Here is a 21,381-nt window from a genome sequence, read left to right as displayed (position 1 = left end):
TCTTTCTCAGCATCAGGACCTTTTCCAATGAGTCAGCGTTTGCATCAGGTGGCCAAAGTACTGGAGCTTCTGCATAGTCCTTTCAATGAGTTTTCAGGGTTGATTTCCTTTAGGATTGACTGTTTTGACCTCCGTGCTGTCCAAGGGACTCTCAAGAGTCTTCTCCATCACCACAGTTCAGAAGCATCAATTCTTCGGTGCTCAGTCTTCTTTATGGTCCCACTCTCAGATCTATACAGGACTACTGGAAAAACCATAGCTTTGACTGTCAGTTCAGTTCAGTCACTCAGTCGTGTCTGACTCTCTGCAGTCCCATGGACTGCAGCACTCCAGGCTTACCTGTCCATCACCAGCTTCCAGAGCCTACTCAAACTCATGTCCATCACATTGGTGATGCCATCCAACCATCTCATCCTCTGTTGTCCTCATCTCCTCCTGCCTTCAATCTTTCCCAGTATCAGGGTCTTACGGACCTTTAATTGAGGAGCAGTGCTAATTCATTCTCACATTGGAAACACCTGCATCTTCTTTATAGGCTGAATTGCAGACACCTCAGAACTTCCTCTTCCACCAAAGCATAAGCTCAGCTCTGTCCTTACACCTTCAGGCCTCCTTCCTGGGCCCTCCTGTTTACAGACTCTCAAAATCACGAAGACTAAACATCTGTGAGTTTCTGCCACAAACAGCTGTTCTTTGATTCCATGTAATAACAGGTAGACTGATAACATGAAGACTTAGTTTTTACTTTTAATTCCAACCACTCTCCTTAAAATACATTTAGCCAAACTCGCAGCTATGTGCAAGAGTGGCATCTCCTCGAACCTGGGTCTGTCTTCACATCTTTGGGTGATTCAGGCAGGTAATTAGGAGCTGGGGGAAGAGGTGAGGTGCCGCACAGGCCCTTCTGGGGCCATGAAAATGCCCCCCCACCGACCCTAGCCTCTGTGTCAGTAACTGCATCTAGTTTGTCAGGATGGATTTGGGGGAATTTTTCACCTATAGTCTTGGGGTTGCCCAGGATTTCTCATCCTTGGTACTGTCAACGTTTTTTTGAGTTGCACTTCTCTGTGGGTGAGTGGTCTGGTGCATTGTAGATGGCTGCATCTCCAGACTCTATCCACTAGGTGCCAGCAGCTCCCATGGTTTAAGACATGAAGTAGCCCCTTAATAATAGTTATATTTCTTACCATTTTGATACAGGAATAGAATGTAATCAACTCTGTAATTGATGCTAAACTTTATGCATTGAGTAACTCGGCAGCAATACGTGATTCATATGTTTAGGTCTTGGAATGTGAAGTAGGTTTTCTTTACTGTCCTATTGGACTAATGGGCAGGCAGTGGAGCATAATGATTAAATGGACGCAGTGGACCTTGGTTAAAAATATGGCTCAATTTCCTAATAGCTGTGGTAGTCGATTATTTGGGGCTTCCTGGGTAGCTCAGACGGTAAAGAATCTGCCCTATTTGCAGAATGCCTCCTGGTTTCTGTGTTTACATCTAAAAGGAGAGGTAGTAGTTGCTACTGCATAGGGTTTCTATTCCTGTAAGACCTGGTGCCTGGCAGTGTGTGACTCAGAGGGACCAGTGGGGGTTCAGAGAGTGAGTGACTCAGCTGACAGCAGAATTGGATCTGACGTCTCTGGGACTCGCAGTGGGCCAGGACTTCCCCTGGGCTGGGCCCCACATGTGCCCTACTTCCCCACATTTATGTGAGGTGGTTTTTCTGCACCAATGCAGGGCTCTAGGAGACACTGTAGATCCGTTTCCGAGTGCTCCGCACCTCTCCGGGGAGTCTGGCCCAGGAGTGTTTGCCTAGGGGTGGCTGGGGGAAGGTTGTGCATTCTGTGGTCCCTGGGTTCTAGTAATGGAAAGTGGCACTCTAAGTAAGTGAGGGTTTCCCTTCACTCTGAGGGAGTAAGGGTGAAGTCCAAAGCATTGCATGCTCCTACTTGGCAGTCCACGCAGGCCTGCATCTTTGATGAGAGTGATGTAAAGCTATGAAACTCCTATCTCCAGAGTTCGGGGGGCTGATTCCTTCTCTGGAATTAAATGGAGATGTCACGATTCCTGACTCTCCCTCTCCCTGCCGCCCCCCTGCTTCTGCCTGCAGCCTGTTCTTCTGCAGCATTGTTTTGGAATCTGTGTTTCTGTTCCCTGGGGGCCAGACAAGGAAATGAATCGCTGACCTCTTTTTGCTTCACTGAGATGATGTTTCTCAGTCAGGCGTGCTGTACTCAGATCTTCAGATCTTTGGGCTTAGGGCGGCCTTAACACATGCCCCTTTGCTAGGGGGCTGGGGAACAGATTTTTAATTCTGAGAAACCAACTGCTTTCATGTCTTAGATGAATATGTTTATGTTTATGTTTGTTCAAGATTCAGGCTTACATATCCAAAGGAAAAGAATATAAATATCCAGGACTCTTAAGTGGGAATAGAAATACTACAGAGAAGTGATTCTTATACACTTTAAAGCCTAAAATTCAAGTACTTCCTGCCTGTTAGAGGAAGTCAGTAAATTTTGATTCAATAAAATGTATTGTTATGAATTGGGAAAATTCTTTAAATGAATTTGTATTTTGTTAAACACAATAGTGACAATGGAGCAACTATAATTCACTTGAAAATAAGTAGGACTTAAATGTGAAAGATGCATTTTCATGCAGCTTAAAGATGGTGCGCAGAGTGCATATGGAATGGAAGACCTTTTCTTCTTGAGTTCTAGGCCCTTCCCAGTGGGATCCATTGTTGAATGTAAATGTCCTCTTTCAATAATCCATTAGTGATTATTTCACTTTTCATATGGATTTCAATTTGAATCAGTCTTACATGTTTTGAGAGAGCTATCTTACATCTTGCCATTCCCTGTGGGAGCTATTAGTTGCCATTTCATCACTGCCTCAGATGTAGTTGTCTGAACTGTACAAAATCTGATAATTAGAAGTGTTCCTTTCCATCTGTACCATGAATTGCATTTCATGTTCATGACCTACTTGGACAAGGATCAGTTTTATTTTCTCTATACTGTTTTTTTTTTTTAATGTAGCCTTCCCTGACTTCTAATCTTTATCCATACATTATTGCTTTCCTCTTTTGTATTCAAGATCTGTGTCTGTCTTTAGACTATTTTCTTTCAAGGTATAAACCTGCAGAAGTTCTCTTGAAGTTGTGACACCCTCATAGCTATAAACTTGCTCAAGCCTTTTCCAACCTCACATAACAAAAGTAGAAACCTTCTGTAGGTGGCAAAGAATGAGCCCCAATATCAGTGAGCTTATCTTGTTTCTGAGTATCACTGCCCACTAAAAGGGACCAAGCCTCCTTGGGGAAATGACTGATTTCAAATTAGGCACAGGGAAAAGTGAGTTGATACCTTGCCGGCAAAAAGCAAGGTACTCAGACTAACAAGGAAATGTTAAGGAGGGGAAAAAAGGACATGAGAGCTGACTTGGTGGCACTTCTAAATTCAACAATTTGTATGTCAATAAGAATAACGGTAATAGATGAAAACACTTTTGAAAGCAAACCAAATTCAAGAGTTGCTAGTACTATTAAAAATATAGATAAAAAAGGGAGGATGAAGACAAGAGAATGTCTTCACAGGAGAATGTCAACTAGAAAAGGTAGAAGGAATGATAGAAAGAAACCAGTTTTGAATCTCAGCATAATAACGGATGCAGGCAACAATCTTCAAGGTTTGTTAAAAGTCAGCAAAAGTTTCTAGGAGAACAGGATATTCTGGTCTACAAGCATCACTCTCAGATCACGTAGAATAACAAAGGAAAAATTATACCTTTTCAGTAGGGATATCTGACAGTCACTGAATGATTGAACTTACCAAAAATGGAATAATTTGATATTCACCCCCCCAATATAACTCAGATGTATACAACATACCTTGTTAAAAAGCTAATCATGGATAAACAATTGGACAGATTCAGAGCATGATCATTCTATAAAAGAGCCAGCTCAGAACCTCTAAATAAATTAGTATCATGAAAAACAAACAGATGGGATGGGGTGGAAGCAAGCAGTTCTTAGACATCTCTACCTTCCTTACCTTTTCTTCTCAGTCACCTTTGGGAGCTTCTCTGCCTGCCCTGAAATTGGTGTTTTTTACTCTGTTCCTGGCCATCTTTTCTCATTCTCCCCGCTTCTTCTAAGCCGAAGTAATCTTTGTTTAGAATATTGTTTAAGACTGTCATCTGTAAGACAGACTTTTCCCTTCATCTCTCACATAATGCTTTTGGCACCTTCTATGAGGCAGTGTTCTTGGTATTGGGGGTCCTGCCCTCTTAGAGCCCAGAGTCCTTGTGGTTCTGGTGTCTGAGCAGCCTCCTCACCCAGCTCTCCGCTGAGCACCTCCATTTCCTGCAGTCCTGGGTTGTCATCTAGAAACAGTCTTGTCATCTGTTTCTACTCTCTTCACATTTTACGGCAATAATTGCCAGTTACTCGGAACTTTACCTATGTATCAGATACAGGCAATGCTAACTGCTTTTAAAAATATTTATTCTTTTCAAGGGATTCCCTTGTGGCTCAAACGGTAAAGAGTCTTATTCTTGTCAAAGGAATATTTGATATTTTGAAAAGAATTTATGCAAAGAACCTAAAGCACACAAAAAGAACACAGCATTGACTTGAGAGCCAGAGCCTTACCGGGTATGCCAACTTTTCCCTTCTCATTCCCCCTGGGCTGTGCCTTTCTCCACTGGGAGAGAACTCTGTCTTGAATTTTGTGTTGTTTATTTCCCATCTTGATTTAAATCTATATGAACATAGATTCCATTAAAAAATTGTTCATGGTTCATGGTTTGTGTAGTCTTCCAGGACTTTTTTTTTTCTTTTTTATCCCCAGCTCAGCATTATTGTTTCTAAAGGAATTGGAATCTTTGGAAAGGCTTGGAAATAGTTGGAAAAGATGAACGTTCATTCACCCTTTAGCTGAGCATTTTAATTCCTAAGTATATGTTCTAGAAGAATCTCTCCCAGAAGCATTCCAAGGATATACAAGAAGATGCTCATAGAAACATTACTTGTAATGGCCAAAGTGTAGAAATAGCAACTGGTTATTGACAGGAGAATGAGTTTAAAATTTTAGTGGAATTTTGTGTAGCAGTGAAAATGAATGAACTACAGCTGTGCTTTTTAAAATCCTCCTGATAAGAGGAAATCCCATATTACAGTTGAGGAAACTGAGGTCTAGAGAGCTTGAATAACTTATCTAAGTTGTAAGAACAAGTATGTTGTAGAACTGAGAGTGTTATTCTAAAGCTGTAACGACTATGGAGTATTGTTTCTTGTTGAAAAGTCTTGTCTTTATTAGCTTGTGTGTTCCACTGAATGGAGAGAGAGCTTCGTATTTTTGTCTAGCTCAGCAAATGGATCATAATAGGAGTTGAATGAATTTCTGATGAAAGAAGACATCCTTACTTTACATAGGAAGAATGCTATGTAAGGGAGCTTAGTAGCTTGAGCGAGTTCTGAGATAGTAACCAGAGCACCTGCAATTGAAACCCAGGTCTTTCAAGCCCTCAGTGACTGTAGCATCTTACCTGTATGCTCTTTCCTTGGTTTCATCCCCTACCCCATCCCAGTGGATGGCTGAGGGATGCCTGGCAGGTGTAATGTCAGCATAACTTGGATTATTACTACCCCGAAGTCCTTAGCCAGGGCCCACAATTGCTCTCCTGGGGGACAGCAGAGGCCTTTCTTCAGCTATATGGCGTTTTTTTTTTTTTAACCTATAATATGAACCTGCCCAGCCTGCAGCAGCAAAAGTGTCAGCAAACTTCCTGTCTCTTGAACGTCCCTGACATGATCAGCTTGTGCCAAAGTGCAGGCAGTTTGTGCATATGGGGTGGGGGTGTAGAGCACGCAAGGTTGCAGATATTGGTTGCCTTTGACAAGTAAACCAGTATGTGTCATAAAACAGTTATTTCACTCTTTAATTTTTTTGGCTGAGTGGAACAAAAATTGAAAAGAAAAGCAGAAGCTTAACTGCCCAGCTATTCCCTTGAGCTTTTCCTTGCCTGCCATCCAGTGTCAGGAAAAGCTCTGAGCAGATACATGTTTTTTCTCTGTCTCAAATAAATCATGAAAAGCTTTTGTTCCTTTGTAAATTGGGGGTGAGGGGGCAGAGGGGGAGAGGCATTGGCAAGGGTCTACAAACATGACCCACCAGATTTTGTCAGGAACCGCATAGGAGGAGCAGGACTATGCAGGTAGATTTGCTTTCACACTGTCTCCGCGGTGATGCTGAGGTTCAGCTCTATAAAGATGAACCTCAATGGGGCAGAGGTTCTCGGAGCCCTGACCTCTGCCTGTGGTTGTCTGTCTCTAGCATCTTACTGTGGTGCCTCATATTGGTCTCTGTTAAAACCTCACTTTCTCAGTGAGGCCTTACCGGTTTACGACCCCTGACACAGCCGAGCACCTACCCAGCACACGCCAGCCCCTCACATGCTTTATTTTCTTCAGAGCCATCTTCGTTATTTAAAGTGATACTTATTTTTCAATTTATTGTCTCCATCATCCCTCCACCTCCCTCTTCCTACTGTGCCACCCTCTTAAAGGTAGCCTTCATGAAAATAGAACTTACTTCTTTTCTTCACTGTTAAATTAGTGCCAGGCATATAGTAGAAGTTCATTAGATATTTACTGAATTTATGAATGACTGTATCTGTACAACTTTGGTCAAATAAAGGACTCAACTGTTGAATGAAGAGTCTGTTGAGGACCTCAGAGTTTTATATTTTCTATGTGTTGAATAGGTTAAAATGTATAGATATCTTTTAAAATCATTGGTGCATAAAATCGGATTAACCATAGTCTTTGGTTTATGGCATATTCTTATGATGCAAGGTTCATGCAAGGTTGACTGTAAAAATTTTTATCTTATTATTCTTAATCACATTATTAATTTCCTTCAAACTTGTTAACCAAAACAAAAGCCAAGACTGACAATAATAAGCTATTAATACATGGAACTGAATTCTCTTTCTTCCCACATGCTGTCTCTCTGGCCACCATGTACCCTGAGCCTCATTTTTTTCATTTACTCAGTTTAGTTTTATTGTGTTTTGTTATATGTATGTATATTCCCAGAAGTGTGTTGTATGCTTATGTGTGTGTATGAAATTATGATCTTTAGGAAACATATGTAATCATTTAGTGGTTTAAATATTATCATACCACGCATTGTCCATGTTATTTGAGTGTTGCTATAAATCATCTGTTTTGGTGACTGTAACATTCCATTGTCTGACCATTCAGACCATTCAGCTTCCTGTGTCTGACCATTCAGCTTCCTGTGTTCACGTTTCCAGGGTTTTGCCCTTTTGAACCATGCCAAGGTATATATCGTTCATGTCTTTGGATGAACATGTGAAAGAGCTTCTTGTGTGCATAAATCTAGGTATTTAATTATTGAATCATAGATATATGAATGTTAAACTATAGACAATGATGTCAAACAATATCCCAGAGTGACTGGAAATCCTCTGTGGATACCAATCCTCATTTCCTATTCTCAGATTTACTAATGTACTAATGGTGTACATTAGTAAATGTACTAATGGTGCAAAAGACGAAATGTGTAAAACAAACCTGCTGATACCTCAGCACACTTGAAGGCCATGTACCCAGTTGTGTCCTGTAGTCATTTTGTAATTTACTGGCATGCAACCTTAGTAAACAACAAAAAAAGCCAACAACATATGGGGCTTCCTTGGTGGTCTAGTGGTTAAGAATCCACCTTGCAATGCAAGGAACTTCCTTGATCTAGGAAGGAAGATCCTACATGCCGTGGAGCACCTAAGCCTGTGTGCCACAGCAATTGGGCCTGTGCTCTAGAGCTGGGAGCTGCAACTATTGAGCCCTCGTGCCACAACTGCTGAAGCCTGTGTGTCTAGAGCCTGTGCTCCGCAGCAAGAGAAGCCACTACAATGAGAAGCCCACACACCACAATGAAGAGTAGCCCCTGCTCGCTGCAACTGGAGGATGCCTGCACACAGGCATCCTGTGTGCAGCAAAAGACCCAGCACAGCCAAAAAATAAAATAATAGGAAAAAAAAAACCCCTACAAAACAGAAAAAGTTAAGTTCACTTTAGAATGACTGTGATAATGTAATATGTATTGTCCATTTGACAAATTAAATGGCATTATAAGAATAGTTCACAAAGCACTTCTGCTGTATATGATAGTTGTCTAGAGGAACAACACTTGAGAGTGGGTTATGAGCTAAATTAGGTGCTTTCTTCACGGAACACCATTTTTACTGGAAAGAATAATACACAAACTCTAGCAGTTCATACTTGGGTATTTGGTGGACATTTTCTCAAAATCGAATGGAATGCTCCTTCAAGTCAAGGAAAAAAAACTGCAGTACTTTCCAGTACTTAGAATGAGATCAGTGCCACTGTAAATACTGGTTTTTGATACTGTGTAATGAAAAGTATACTTCAAAGTTCTGGATAAATGTATCTCTCCAAATGACCAATGATTATATGATATAAAATCTAGCAGTGGTAAAAGATTTCTTCAAAGACTAAATTATACTAAAGGATTTTTAATGTAACAAAAATGTTCATTGATATGGATTTAGTTTCTCCTTTGCAAACAGCCTTTAAGAAACTGCTGCTTTTTTGAGTTTTGATGTGGTACCAAAGAGGGTGGAGAAGGAAATGGCACCCCAATCCAGTATTCTTGCCTGGAGATCCCCATGGACAGGAGCCTGGCGGGCTACAGTCCATGGGGCGCAAGAGTCGGACACGACTTAGTGACTGCACCACCACCGCTACCACCAAAGAAGAAAATCCAGAAGGCTACAAAAATGCTTCTTCCTTGTCCTGTTAGAATATATCTATGTGAAACTAGATTTTCTTCAGTACATTTTAACTAAAACTACATTTTGAAATTCATCCAATGCAGATGTGGATGGGAGAATTTAACTGTCTTAGGCCAGATGTTAAAGAGATGAGCAAAAATGTAGAATCATGCTATTTTCTTCACAAAACTTTTAGGGAAATATAATTACTTTTTACAGAAATGTATTTTTCATGTTACCATTTAATGCTATTTTTAAAACAAATTAAAAATATTTTATGAATTTCACAATTAAAATTTCTAATATAGTAAACATTGCTGGGTATAACAACGAGCTTTGGGCTTCTCAGTAGTGTTCAAAGGCTCTTGAGACCAAAGTTTGACAATTCTTGGCTAAAATATATTTTACTCTATTTTCTAATAAGGTTTTTTTTGGGGGTTTAGTTTGCTTATTTTATTATGTCAGCTCTTAATCCATCCCATATATGGACTGTCTGTAAATCCCAAAACAAAAAAAGACACCAGATCTTTATGGAGAGTGACTAAATGAAAAATGTATGTAACTTCTGCCTATCATTGTAACTCCTGCTCATCAGATATCCTTCATTTTTCTTTTCTTTTGAGATTTTTGATAGGGTTGTTAATTTGTTTGATTGTCCATCCATCCATCAAACATGAATTAAGCAAATAATACCTTTCATTAGTTCCTCCCACCCCTTTCTGTGTAAGACCATCACCTGTGGGGCTCATGGGCCCTGACCCGGATCTCCACGCCCCACAGCTGTCAGACCTGCTGATCTGGGCTGGAGGGACTGGTCTGCTTGTTTACAGTGGTCACTAACTGGTTACAGTTAGTTAGTGGCCAGTGGACCTGTTGATAGGTACTTACTACTAAGATACTGACGCAGTGCCCAGTTTTCTGTTGGAATGATAGGAGATAAATTGAGAGAAGTATTCATTTCCCCTTATTTTATGATTTCTTACTTGGCCCGATGACTGTGGGAATCCAAGCAATTTCCTGTGGGATTTTACTCTTGACAGGAATCCCTCTATCTTAGTAAGTTACTAGCAAGGAGGAGGGAGGAGCTCCCTTTTTATTGAGTAGCTCCTAAGGTACCAGGGACTGGCCTGTCTTATTGATTTAGTAGTTCTTCGGGGTGATAGCTTTATTGTGATGGAGCAGAGGTGGATCACAGAGGCAAAGGAACTAAAAAACAAAATGTAGCCCAAACCCACAGTAGATTCAAATTCAGCTGTTTCTCTGAAAAGTGCCTGCTTTTTCGACGGTGGAAAATTTCCTCTCTAAAAACCTGGGTCCCAATAATATTGACTGTTTTATACAGTGTGATTATTGCCATTATTGTGTAAGTACCTAGTTAAGGTGAAGAGCAGTCCCACATACTCTTGCATCTTCAGCTTTTATTTGTGTATAAATCACAATTCTTATTGGACTTGTTTATCTCCTTAGGTCAGAGACAGGATGGGGCATTTTGACTTTTTCTTTTAAGTTCAACCCTTGGACTTTATTACCTGTGTTATCCTGTTTGAATCACCAAAGCTCTCTGGACTCCAGTTTCCTAATCAGTAAAACAGAGCCAATGATAGAAGTTCTTTCCCAGTGTATTTGGCTGCTGGAAATATCCACTTTTGATAGCAGAATCTGTGCAGAGGCTTTAAAAACAGAGTACTTGTACGGATAATTAGAAGTCCTGCTGCTGCTGCTGCTAAGTCGTTTTAGTCATGTCCGAATCTGTGTGACCCCATAGACGGCAGCCAACTAGGCTCCTCTGTCTCTGGGATTCTCCAGGCAAGAACACTGGAGTGGGTTGCCATTTCCTTCTCCAATGCATGAAAGTGAAAAGTGAAAGTGAAGTCGCTCAGTCGTGTCCAACTCTTAGCGACCCCATGGACTGCAGCCTACCAGGCTCCTCTGCCCATGGGATTTTCCAGGCAAGAGTACTGGAGTGGGTGCCATTGCCTTCTCCGAATTAGAAGTCCTGCTGCTGCTGCTAAGTCACTTCAGTCGTGTCCGACTCTGTGCGACCCCAGAGACAGAAGCCCACCAGGCTCCCCTGTCCTTGGGATTCTCCAGGCAAGAACACTGGAGTGGGTTGCCATTTCCTTCTCCAATGCATGAAAGTGAAAAGTGAAAGGGAAGTTGCTCAGTCGTGTCTGACTCTTTGTGACCCCATGGACTGTAGCCTACCAGGTTCCTCCATCCATGGGATTTTCCAAGCAAGAATACTGGAGTGGGTTTCCATTTCCTTCTCCAGGTGATCTTCCCGACCCAGGGACTGAACCTGGATCTCTTGCATTGTAGGCAGACACTTTACCGTCTGAGCCATCAGGGAAGTCCCTAAATCTCACTAGTGTATAGGAATTATGTGTTGTTTTTTGTTATTCAGTCGCAAAGTTGTGTCTGAGTCTTTGTGATCCTATGAACTGCAGCATGCCAGGCTCCTCTGTCCACCACTGTCTCCCGGAGTATGCTCAATTCCACTGAGTCAGTGATGCTATCTAACCATCTCAAACTCTGTTGCCCTCTTCTCCTTTTGTCTTCAGTCCTTCCCAGCATCAAGGTCTTTTCCAATGAGTTAAATGTTCGCATCAGGTGGCCAAAGTATTGGATCTTCAGCATCAGTCCTTCTAAAGAATATTCAGTCTTTCCAACGATTTCTTTTAGGATTGACTGGTTTGATCTCCTTGCAGTCCAAGGTACTCTCAAGAGTCTTCACCACGACCACAATTCAGAGGCATCAGTTATATGGTGCTCAGCCTTCTTTATGGTCCAGCTCTTACAACCATACATGAAAAACTACTGGAAATTCACCATAGCTTTGACTATATAGACCTTTGTTGGCAAAATAACGTCTCTGCTTTGTAATATGTTGTCTAGGTTTGTCATAGCTTTCCTTCCAAGGAGCAAGCACCCTTTACTTTCATGGCTGCAGTAACCGTCAAATTATCTGCATTCAAAATCCACAGTGATTTTGAATTATGTAGGTTGTTATTAGTGATGTTTCCCTCACCCTTTGATTGTTGGAGCTACCTTCTAACACTTTTCTTTTTTATTAGATTGAGTCATATAAAATTGCTAATATTTGATTATATTTTATGTGCAAAAAATGTCAATTTCATATGGTTAATGCAGATTTATTTAAAATAGTCTTTAGTAAAATTATGCATGAACAGTGAAAATCTATATAGTTGCATAAAAGGGCATAGGACCAAAAGTCAGTGAGCCTTGATCTTGGTTATGTTTTACAAATTAAACTTTTATTATGGATTTTCTTTCTCAAACTATCTGATGACCGTGTGAATGCTGCCTAGTAGCCAGTGAAATGTTTTCTGTTGAAGAAGTGCTGAAGGCCATGGAGCATTTTTTCCCAGAATGAGTTGATGCAGACAGTTGGCCCAAATGGAGGAAAGAAGAATTAGTTGCAAATGCCAGTCTCTTCTTTTTAATTGTGTTAAGTGTGAGATCTACCTTTATGTCTAAAGGTTTATATATATAGGTGGATAGATTTTCTCCTGTGAATGCTTTCTTTAAGTGGAGAAAACTGGCAGGGAAGTGATAGGTATAAAACTGAATTAGGGAAGACTCCTTTAAAGAGTAATTTATGAAGAAGGAAGTCACAACTTACAGCAAGTACTAAATTTAGTGATTTCTGAAGTTTCTGATGGCAGAGGGGGAAACTGATTGTCATTGGCAAAATATACTCTAAACCTCTGCCTTATTTCATTTGAAGTATTCTTACAATCTCACCAGAAAATGGAGCTCCTTAGCAAAAGATGTTTTTTTTTTTTTTTGTACTGGGAAATAAACTGGAATGGATGTTAAAAATGAACTAAGTTTTAAAATTATTAATTTAGATTCTATGGAATTTACTACCCAACTTTCTAGAAAAACAAGCAATAGAATAAGTTTCACAAGTTATATACTTTGGTCTTTCCATCCACGAATTAAGCTTAAAATGGTACCAATGCTTGATATTTAATAGTGTTACGTGAAATCTCAGAGGAAGAAATCAGAAGACTCAATCAAGATGGAAATAAAAACTTATAAGACATTAGGAATTGGGTCTAAGATGGCAGAGGAGCAGGTGGAATGGAGTGCATCTGTCTCCACAGACACCTCTAGACAACACTTGGAGATGCAATAGTTCTCACAGAACACTGGCTGAATACTACTAGGAGCCTTGATCACCAGAAAGGACTATACGAATCCACACATGACTGGGTAGGATGAAAGAAGTGAGGAGGAGGAGGAGAGCAAGGAGGACCAGACTTGCACCCCGGGGTTGGGGAGCTAAAGCAGGGGAGAGATTGCTGAATTCCAGGGAAATCGGTTCGAACAGAAGGCAAGCATTTGAAGAATCAGAGGAGTGAAGCAGCTGATCTGTGATAGTCTGCATAGAGTGAGAACCACACGGACAGTCTGCCACAGGCCTATGTACCCCGGACTGGACTCATGTCCACCAGTGCACACAGGGGCTCGAGGTGGAGCATGGGGATTGGAGAGCAATCCTAGGGTGAGGACTGCTATTGATTGTAGGGAGATGGTCTGAGGGAACAGGAGGAAGGAAATCCGCAACAGGGAATGCCTTTGGAGGAAATCTTGACGGCATTGGAAGCAGGGCACTATTGCTGAGCCACTCGCAAGGGGTGGAGCCACCACTGTAACCTCTCTCCCCACAGCAGCCCAGCAATAGAGAAGGACCACCCACGGTTGCCTCTTGTGTGCCTGCTGCTGGAGGCTAGAAAAAGCTCCTAATAGAGCTGTATCCCTTGAACCCATGGCTTCTGGCCTCCCTGTGCACCTGGTGCTTCCAGGGCCCTCAGGATCCAAGCAGCTATGCCACCTCTGTTTTTGGTCCTCACTGGGGCAGACTCAGGAGCAGGCTCCTGTGGGTGGCCCGCGTGTAGAGGTTAGGGCAGACTCAGGTCCTCTAGGGCAGCCTCAGGAGCAGGCTCCCGTGCGTGGCCCACGTGTAGATAAAATCACAATTGAGCTCCAGGGGCGGAATGACTGAGGAAGAGCATCAAAATCCTTTCCATCACCTGCACAAGCTGCAGATTAAATCCACAAGGTCAACTAGGTAGACTGTGTCTGTGGATTATATGAAAGGACAATGTGTTCCCACAACAGAAAATGCTCTTAACTCTGGCAGCCGTGGACACTGGAGGCAAGTACATGTGAGAATAGGGGCAGATTAGCAACTCATTCAAGGTGGCCACCATCACCTTGATAGCAAAACCAGACAAAAATATCACAGAAAGAGATAATTACAGGCCAGTGTCACTGAACATAGATGCAAAGATCTTCAACAAAATATTAGCACACAGAATCCACCCACATATTAAAAGGATCATACACCATGATTAAGTGGGGTTTATCCAGGGATGCAAGGATTCTTCAGTTTATGCACACTGATCCATGTGACACACTGTATTAACTAATTGAAAGATTAAAAACCATACGGTAATCTCGATAGATGCAGACAAAGCTTTTGATAGTTCTCAACATCTATTTAAAAAAGTCTCCGGTAAGTGGCATAGAAGGAACCTACCTCAATATAATAAAGGCCATGTATAGCAAGCCTGCAACAAACATTATTGTCAGTGGTGAGGAACGAAGTATTTCCTCTTAAGATCAGAAACAAGACAAGGATGCCTACTCTCATCACTGTTATTCAGCATAGTTTTGGAGGTCCTAGCCATGGCTACCAGAGAGGAAAAAATTAAGGAGTCCAGATTGGAAAAGAAGAAGTAAAGCAATCACTGCTTGTAGATGACATGATACTATACATAGAAAACCCTAAAGATGCCACCAGAAAATTATTAGAGCTTATCAACGAATTTAATAAAGTTGCAGGATGCAAAATTAATGCACAGAAATACCTTGCCTTGTTATAACAAAGAAAAGTCAGAGAAATAAAGGAAACAATCCCATTCACCACTGCATCAAAAAAAAAAAAAAAAAAATCTAGGAATAAACCTACCTAAGGAAACAAAAGAATCTGTATGCAGAAAACTATAAGATGCTGATGAGAGAAATCAAAGATGACACAAACAGATGGAGAGATATATTCTTGGATTGGAAGAATCAATACTGTGAAAAAGACTATACTACCTAAAGCACTCTACATATTCAGTGCAATCCCTATCATATTACCAGTGGCATTTTTCACAGAACTAGAACAAAAAATTTTACAATTTGGATTGAAATAAAAAAGACCTTGACTAGCCAGAGCAATCTTGAGAAAGCAAAATGGAGCTGGAGGAATTAATCTTCTTGGCTTCAAACTATACTACAGAGCTACAGTCATCAGGACAGTATGGTACTGACACAAAAACAGAAATATAGATAAATGGTGCAAAATAGAAAGCCCAGAGATAAACACATACGTCTGTGGGCACCTTATCTGCGACAGAGGAGGCAAGAATATACAGTGGAGAAAAGACGATCTCTTCAGTAAGTGGTGCTTGGAAAACTGAACAGCTACATCTAAAACAATGAAATTAGAACACTTTTCCTAACACCATACACAAAAAGAAACTCAAAGTGGACTAAAGACTTACATGTAAGATCAGAAACTCTCAAACTCCTAGAGGAAAACATAGGCAGAACACTCTCTGAACATAAATTGCAGCAAGAGCCTCTTTGACCTACCTCCTAAAGTAATGGAAATAAAACCAAAAATAAACAAATGGGACCTAATTAAGCTTAAAAGCTTTTGCATAGCAAAGGGAACTATAAAATGAAAAGACAGTCTTCAGAATGGGAGAAAATAATTGCGAGTGAAGCAACTAACCAAGGATTAATCTCCAAAATGTGCAAGCAGCTCATGCAGCTCAATAACAGAAAACAGACAACCCAATAAAAAAATAAGTGGAAGACCTAAACAGACATTTCTCGGAAGAAGACATATAAGTGGCCAATAAACACATGAAAGGATGCTCACCATCACTCACTGTTCAGTTCAGTCGCTCAGTTCAGTCGCTCAGTCGTGTCCGACTCTTCGCGACCCCATGAATTGCAGCACACCAGGCCTCCCTGTCCATTATCAACTCCCGGAGTTCACTCAAACTCATGTCCATCGAGTCTGTGATGCCATCCAGCCATCTCATCCTCTGTCGTCCCCTTTTCCTCCTGCCCCCAATCCCTCCCAGCATCAGAGTCTTTTCCATTGAGTCAACTCTTTGCATGAGGTGGCCAAAGTACTGGAGTTTCAGCTTTAGCATCATTCCTTCCAAAGAACACGCAGGACTTATCTCCTTTAGAATGGACTGGTTGGATCTCCTTGCAGTCCAAGGGACTCTCAAGAGTCTTCTCCAACACCACAGTTCAAAAGCATCAATTCTTCAGCTCTCAGCCTTCTTCACAGTCCGACTGTCACATCCATACATGACTACTGGAAAAACCATAGCCTTGACTAGATGGACCTTTGTTGGCAAAGTAATGTCTCTGCTTTTGAATATGCTATCTAGGTTGGTCATAACTTTCCTTCCAAGGAGTAAGCGTCTTTTAATTTCATGGCTGTAGTCACCATCTGCAGTGATTTTGGAGCCCCCCAAAATAAAGTCTGACACTTTCCACTCTTTCCCCATCTATTTCCCATGAAGTGGTGGGACCACATGCCATGATCTTAGGGGAATTAAAATCAAAACTACAATGAGATACCACCTCACTCTGATCAGAATGGCCATCATCAAAAAGTCTACAAACAATATATGCTAGAGAGGATGTGTAGAAAAGGGAACTCCCCTGGATTGTTGGCGGGAATGTAAATTGACGCAACCACTAGGGAGAAGAGTATGGTGGGTATTCCTAGTTAAAGAGTGTTCCTAGTTAAAAAGGTATGAAGAGTATTCCTAGTGAGAAAACTAGGAATAAAACTACCATCAGAAACAGCAAACTCACTACTAGACAGATACCTTGAGAAAACCATAATTCATAAAGATACACGTATCCCATGTTTACTGAAGTAGGTTTTATAATAGCCAGGACATGGAAGAAACCTAGATGTTGATTAACAGATGGAAGGGTAAAGAAGAAATGGTACATACATACAATGGGATATTACTTAGCCATAAAAAAGAAATGAAATTGAGTCAGTTGTAGTGAGGTGGATGTACTTAGAGTCTGTCGTGCAGACGGAAGTCAGAAAGAGAAAACAAATATAATACATTCACTCATATATATAGAATCTAGAAAAACTGGTACTGATGACCTTTTTGCAGGAAAGAAGTAGAGACGTAGATGTAGAGAATGGACTTGTGGACACAGCAGGGGAAGGAGAGGGTGGGACAGATTGAGAGAACAGCATTGACATATATATACACTAACGTGTAAAATGGCTAGTGGAAAGCCGCTGTGTAACACAGGGCTCTCAGCTCAGTGCTCTGTTACAGCTTAGATGGTGGAATGGAGGCAGTGGGAGGGAGGCTCAAGGAGGAGGGTTACGTGTATACATATAACTAATTCAAATTGTTGTATAGCAGAAACAAATACAATATTGTGAAGTAGTTATCCTCCATTAAAAATAATTTTTTCGTCCTTTATTGAATTAAAGAGGAAAAATAAATAAAAGGAAATTTGTGTGAGAAATTCATACCGAAAAGCAAATAACAGATTTTTGTGAGGAAAGAATCTATGCAATTCAGTTTCTTTAGAAAGGAAGTCATTAGTAAAATATTTGAATTATTTTGAGGGATTCTGGGGAATGTTAATACTCTCTGGGGAATGTAAATTATTATTAATGTGAGGAGTTTCAAAGTAGAAAATATTTCATGTGTGGGAGTTTATAATAAACACTCGATTAAATAAAAAGCAACAACTTCTGAGACATATAGTAAAAGCTAAAACAGCAACTGAGGCTCTTAAAATTCCCATTTCTTTCCTTTGAAAATCAAATGGGACTCACCCTTAGATCCACACAGGTAGCCCAGGCATTTAGCGCTTCAGAGAAGACTTAAAATGCTTGCTTGCATGAAGTATTTCATGTTTGGTTTCAGTTTTTAGTGAGGTTGTGGCCTTTTGTGCTCTTACACCAAACCTGTTTTTTTTCTCCTGCAGTATTTTAGTTCTTTACTGGATTCCCTCAGCTCTGAGGATTACATCATAACCCAGCTGTATTTGTGCTCTTTACCATTTCCAAAACTGATTTTAACTCACTATCCAGATACACACAACATTGTCTTATATTTTACAAGCAATAAGATAAAGTTTCTAAAACAGGAATTTACGAAAGCCTGTGCATAAGGTCTTGAAAGAAAATCCTGCTTCATGCAATTAAAAAGAACATTTACAGAGAAAAATTAATTGGACTTAGTTTAGTCTTTGAACCTGGAAAAGTAAAATCTCACCTGTAAATCTGTCACCCTGTCTATTATAAAAAGGAATCTAGGACATGATAAGCACCAAAGTGCCATTTTACAGTGGCACCACAAATATCCTTTAAATACACTCTGCCTTGGATGGACTTTTTTACTTACCAGTTTATCCAGTCTCTTGTGGTTTCGGAAGGCAAGACTGGCTCAGCCACTGGGTGTAACATCTGATGTTGAAGGAAATCTGCTTTGCTTTCTGCCTGGGCTCCTGCTGTTGACCAGTGGGGAATGCTGCATTAGCGCTCAAACAAAACATTTAAAGTGCTCTATGAAATGTTGACATCTCGCCAAGGACTTGAACGTCAAGTACCACAGATGTCCAGTCCTCTCTGGAGCCTAGCTCTTTCCTCTGTGCTTGTGTGAGTTCAATCTGATTTGTGTTTAGGGTGACAAGTGATCCAGGCTCGACCAAACAGTAACCGGTATGAAACTGGGTACCAGGAGAGAGACGGACAAACAGATGCAGAGACAGAGAGAGTGAGGGCCAGTGAGCAAGAGTGAACGTGAGCGAGTGCAACTGACCTGGTAAGTGAGAGCTTCAGCTAGCAGGAGGAGGCAGGATCTTTCCCATGCCTGGCTGTGACCTTTGGCTGTGAGGCTGTTGTAAGAATAGCTTCTGAATGTATTGGGACGTATTTCCAAGTTGTAATTCACACGGCCTCACTAACTCCTTGAAAAGTGTTGGAAAACTGAGAAAATATTTGAGAGTAAACCAGACAAGAACATTTCCCATTTTCGGTGCCAGGGGGAAGGAGTGGGGAGACTCAGTAAGTGCGTGTTTACTGGAGTGTCTTGACCAGCAAAGGGAAAGATTATTATCAAATGAGATGAGAGATTGAAAGGACCTCAAAGCTGTCTCCTTTGAGCCTGAGTGATTTTCCTCTCTAGCCTCACCCTGTTTTGGGGGGCGGGAACATGATGCCTGTTGGTGCCCATTCTACTCCAGGTATTAGGCTTACACATCCCCAATCTGGACTTGGTGCTGTTGAGCCTCCTAATTTTTCTTCAAGTGAGTACCCTATTTGTCTCTATTTCTGAGTGCTAGTGAATGCTAAGTCACTTAAGTCGTGTCCGACTCTTTGTGACCCCAGGGCTCACAAAGGCTTCTCTGTCCATAGGATTCTCCAGGCAAGAATACTGGAGTGGGTTGTCATGGCCTCCTCCAACCGTGTTCCCAACTCAGGGATGAACCCAACTCTCTTGTGTGTCCTGCATTGGCACGCAGATTTTTTTTATTTTTATTTTTATTTTTTTACCACTGGTGCACCTGAGAAGCCCAGGTGGCTAATTTCTGGATTGTTGCTTATTTAACAGATTGTTGCCAGGGGTCCTTTACTTTTCTTGCATAGTCCTCTGGTTTAATGCAGTCATGAAACGTCTCCCTGAAGGAAGAGCCTGGATCTCCCATACACTGTCCATTTCAGACTCAGCCAGTTTTGGACCGAGATCATCAGCTTTACTTACTTTACCAGTTTCTTTTCCCTTTGTCCTTAGACAGCATGCTCATCATCAGATATGTATATTATCATTATCAAAATGAAACAAAACCTCTGAAAGCCCCAGTTGACCTTAAGTCCCTTTTATTTGGTACTGTTGTCCATGGATCACTCAAGCGCTGTAAAACATTAAATTCTGCTTCACTGTCTCATAACTATCCAGTCAATCACCAAAATCTGTTTTTTTTTTTTTAATACCTAAATATTTCTTATCTATGATTCTCACCAAACTCAAGGTCATTTTTGGCCTGTACACCCTGCCTCCAGTCTTTTCCCCACCCATAATAGCTGCCGTCTAGTCACCCATGAGTAGGATCTTTGTAAAATCCTAGCATGCCTGTGTCCTTTTTATGGCTCCTTATCACTGATAAGTTCATGGTGTTTAATCCGTCAGACCTGATGCTGTATGACTGGTTTGATCTCCTTGGGACTTCCTGGTGGCTCAGACGGTAAAGCATCTGCCTACAATGACCCGGGTTCAATCCCTGGGTTGGGAAGTTCTCGTGGAGAAGGAAATGGCAATCCATTCCAGTATTCTTGCCTGGAAAATCCCATGGACAGAGGAGCCTGGTAGGCTACAGTCCACACGGTCTCAAAGAGTCAGACACGACTGAGTGACTTCTCCTCACTTCACTTGATCTCCTTGCAGTCCAAGGGACTCTCAAGAGTCTTCTCCAACACCACAGTTCAAAAGCATCAATTCTTCGGCGCTCAGCTTTCTTTATCGTCCAACTCTTACATCCATACACTACTACTGGGGAAAGCCATAGCTTTCATTTTATGGACCTTTGTTAGCCAAGTAATGTCTCTGCTTTTTAATATGCTGTCTAGGTTTGTCATAGCTTTTCTTCCAAGGAGCAAGCGTCTTTTAATTTCATGGCTGCAGTCACCATCTGCAGTGATTTTGGAGCCCAAAAAATCAAGTCTGTCATTGTTTCCCCATCTATCTCTCATGAAGTGATGGGAACAGATGTCACGATCTTCATTTTTTGAATGTTGAGTTTTAAGCCCGCTTTTTCACTCTCCTCTTTCATCTTCATCAAGAGGCTCTTTAGTTCCTCTTCACTTTCTGCCATAAGGGTGGTGTCATCTGCATATCTGAGATTATCGATATTTCTCCCGGCAGTCAATCTTGATTCCAGATTGTTCTTCATCTAGCCTGGCATTTTGCATGATGTATTCTGCATATAAATTAAATAAGCAGGGTGACGTACTCCTTTCCCAATTTTGAACCAGTTTGTTATTCCATGTCTGGTTCTAAGCCTTGCTTCATGACCTGCATACAGGTTTCTCAGGAGACAGGTAAGGCGATCTGGTATTTGCATCTCTTGAAGAATTTCCCACTGTTTGTTGTTATCCACCCAGTCAAAGGCTTTGGAGTAGTCAACCAAGCAGAAGTAGTTGTTTTGCTAATGGAGTAGAAGTAGATCTTTCTAATGGATGCACATGAATTGAAATAAAGCCCAGATGCTCCCAGACCCAGTTCACAGCTTCATGCTGAGAAGCTAAGTGTAGTTCTGGGGATGGAGCTGGGGGTGCCACTCCCACTGCTCAGGGCTGGGAGCTCACTCTGTAGTGACTCCTTGAAAAACAAATGCTGAACAGTATTTTTGAATTTCACTTTTTTTCTTTTCTCCATTAAAAAAAAAAGTCTTCAAATTTCT

The 21,381-nt window shown here is 41.2% G+C and overlaps 2 protein-coding genes across 20 annotated transcripts in view; one reads left to right on the top strand and one right to left on the bottom strand.

Moving 5' to 3' along the window:
• The window catches only part of MED12L (mediator complex subunit 12L), a 362,689-nt gene that overhangs the window by 151,490 nt on the left and 189,818 nt on the right, over window positions 1–21,381 (top strand). The gene's annotated exons all lie outside the window — the stretch shown is intronic.
• Window positions 1–21,381, bottom strand: part of P2RY14 (purinergic receptor P2Y14) — a 64,724-nt gene that overhangs the window by 13,544 nt on the left and 29,799 nt on the right. For 2 of the 10 annotated variants that reach the window (XM_059886852.1, XM_059886854.1), the window contains exon 1: window positions 18,327–18,456. The exons of 2 other annotated variants lie outside the window; for them this stretch is intronic. The gene's annotated coding sequence lies outside the window, so the exon portion shown is untranslated. 10 annotated transcript variants of the gene reach the window in all.

Source organism: Bos taurus, chromosome 1, assembly GCF_002263795.3.
Source record: "Bos taurus isolate L1 Dominette 01449 registration number 42190680 breed Hereford chromosome 1, ARS-UCD2.0, whole genome shotgun sequence".
Lineage (NCBI taxonomy): Eukaryota > Metazoa > Chordata > Mammalia > Artiodactyla > Bovidae > Bos > Bos taurus.
The sequence above is the reverse complement of the archived record's forward strand: the minus strand, read 5'-3'. Positions and strand labels throughout refer to the sequence as shown.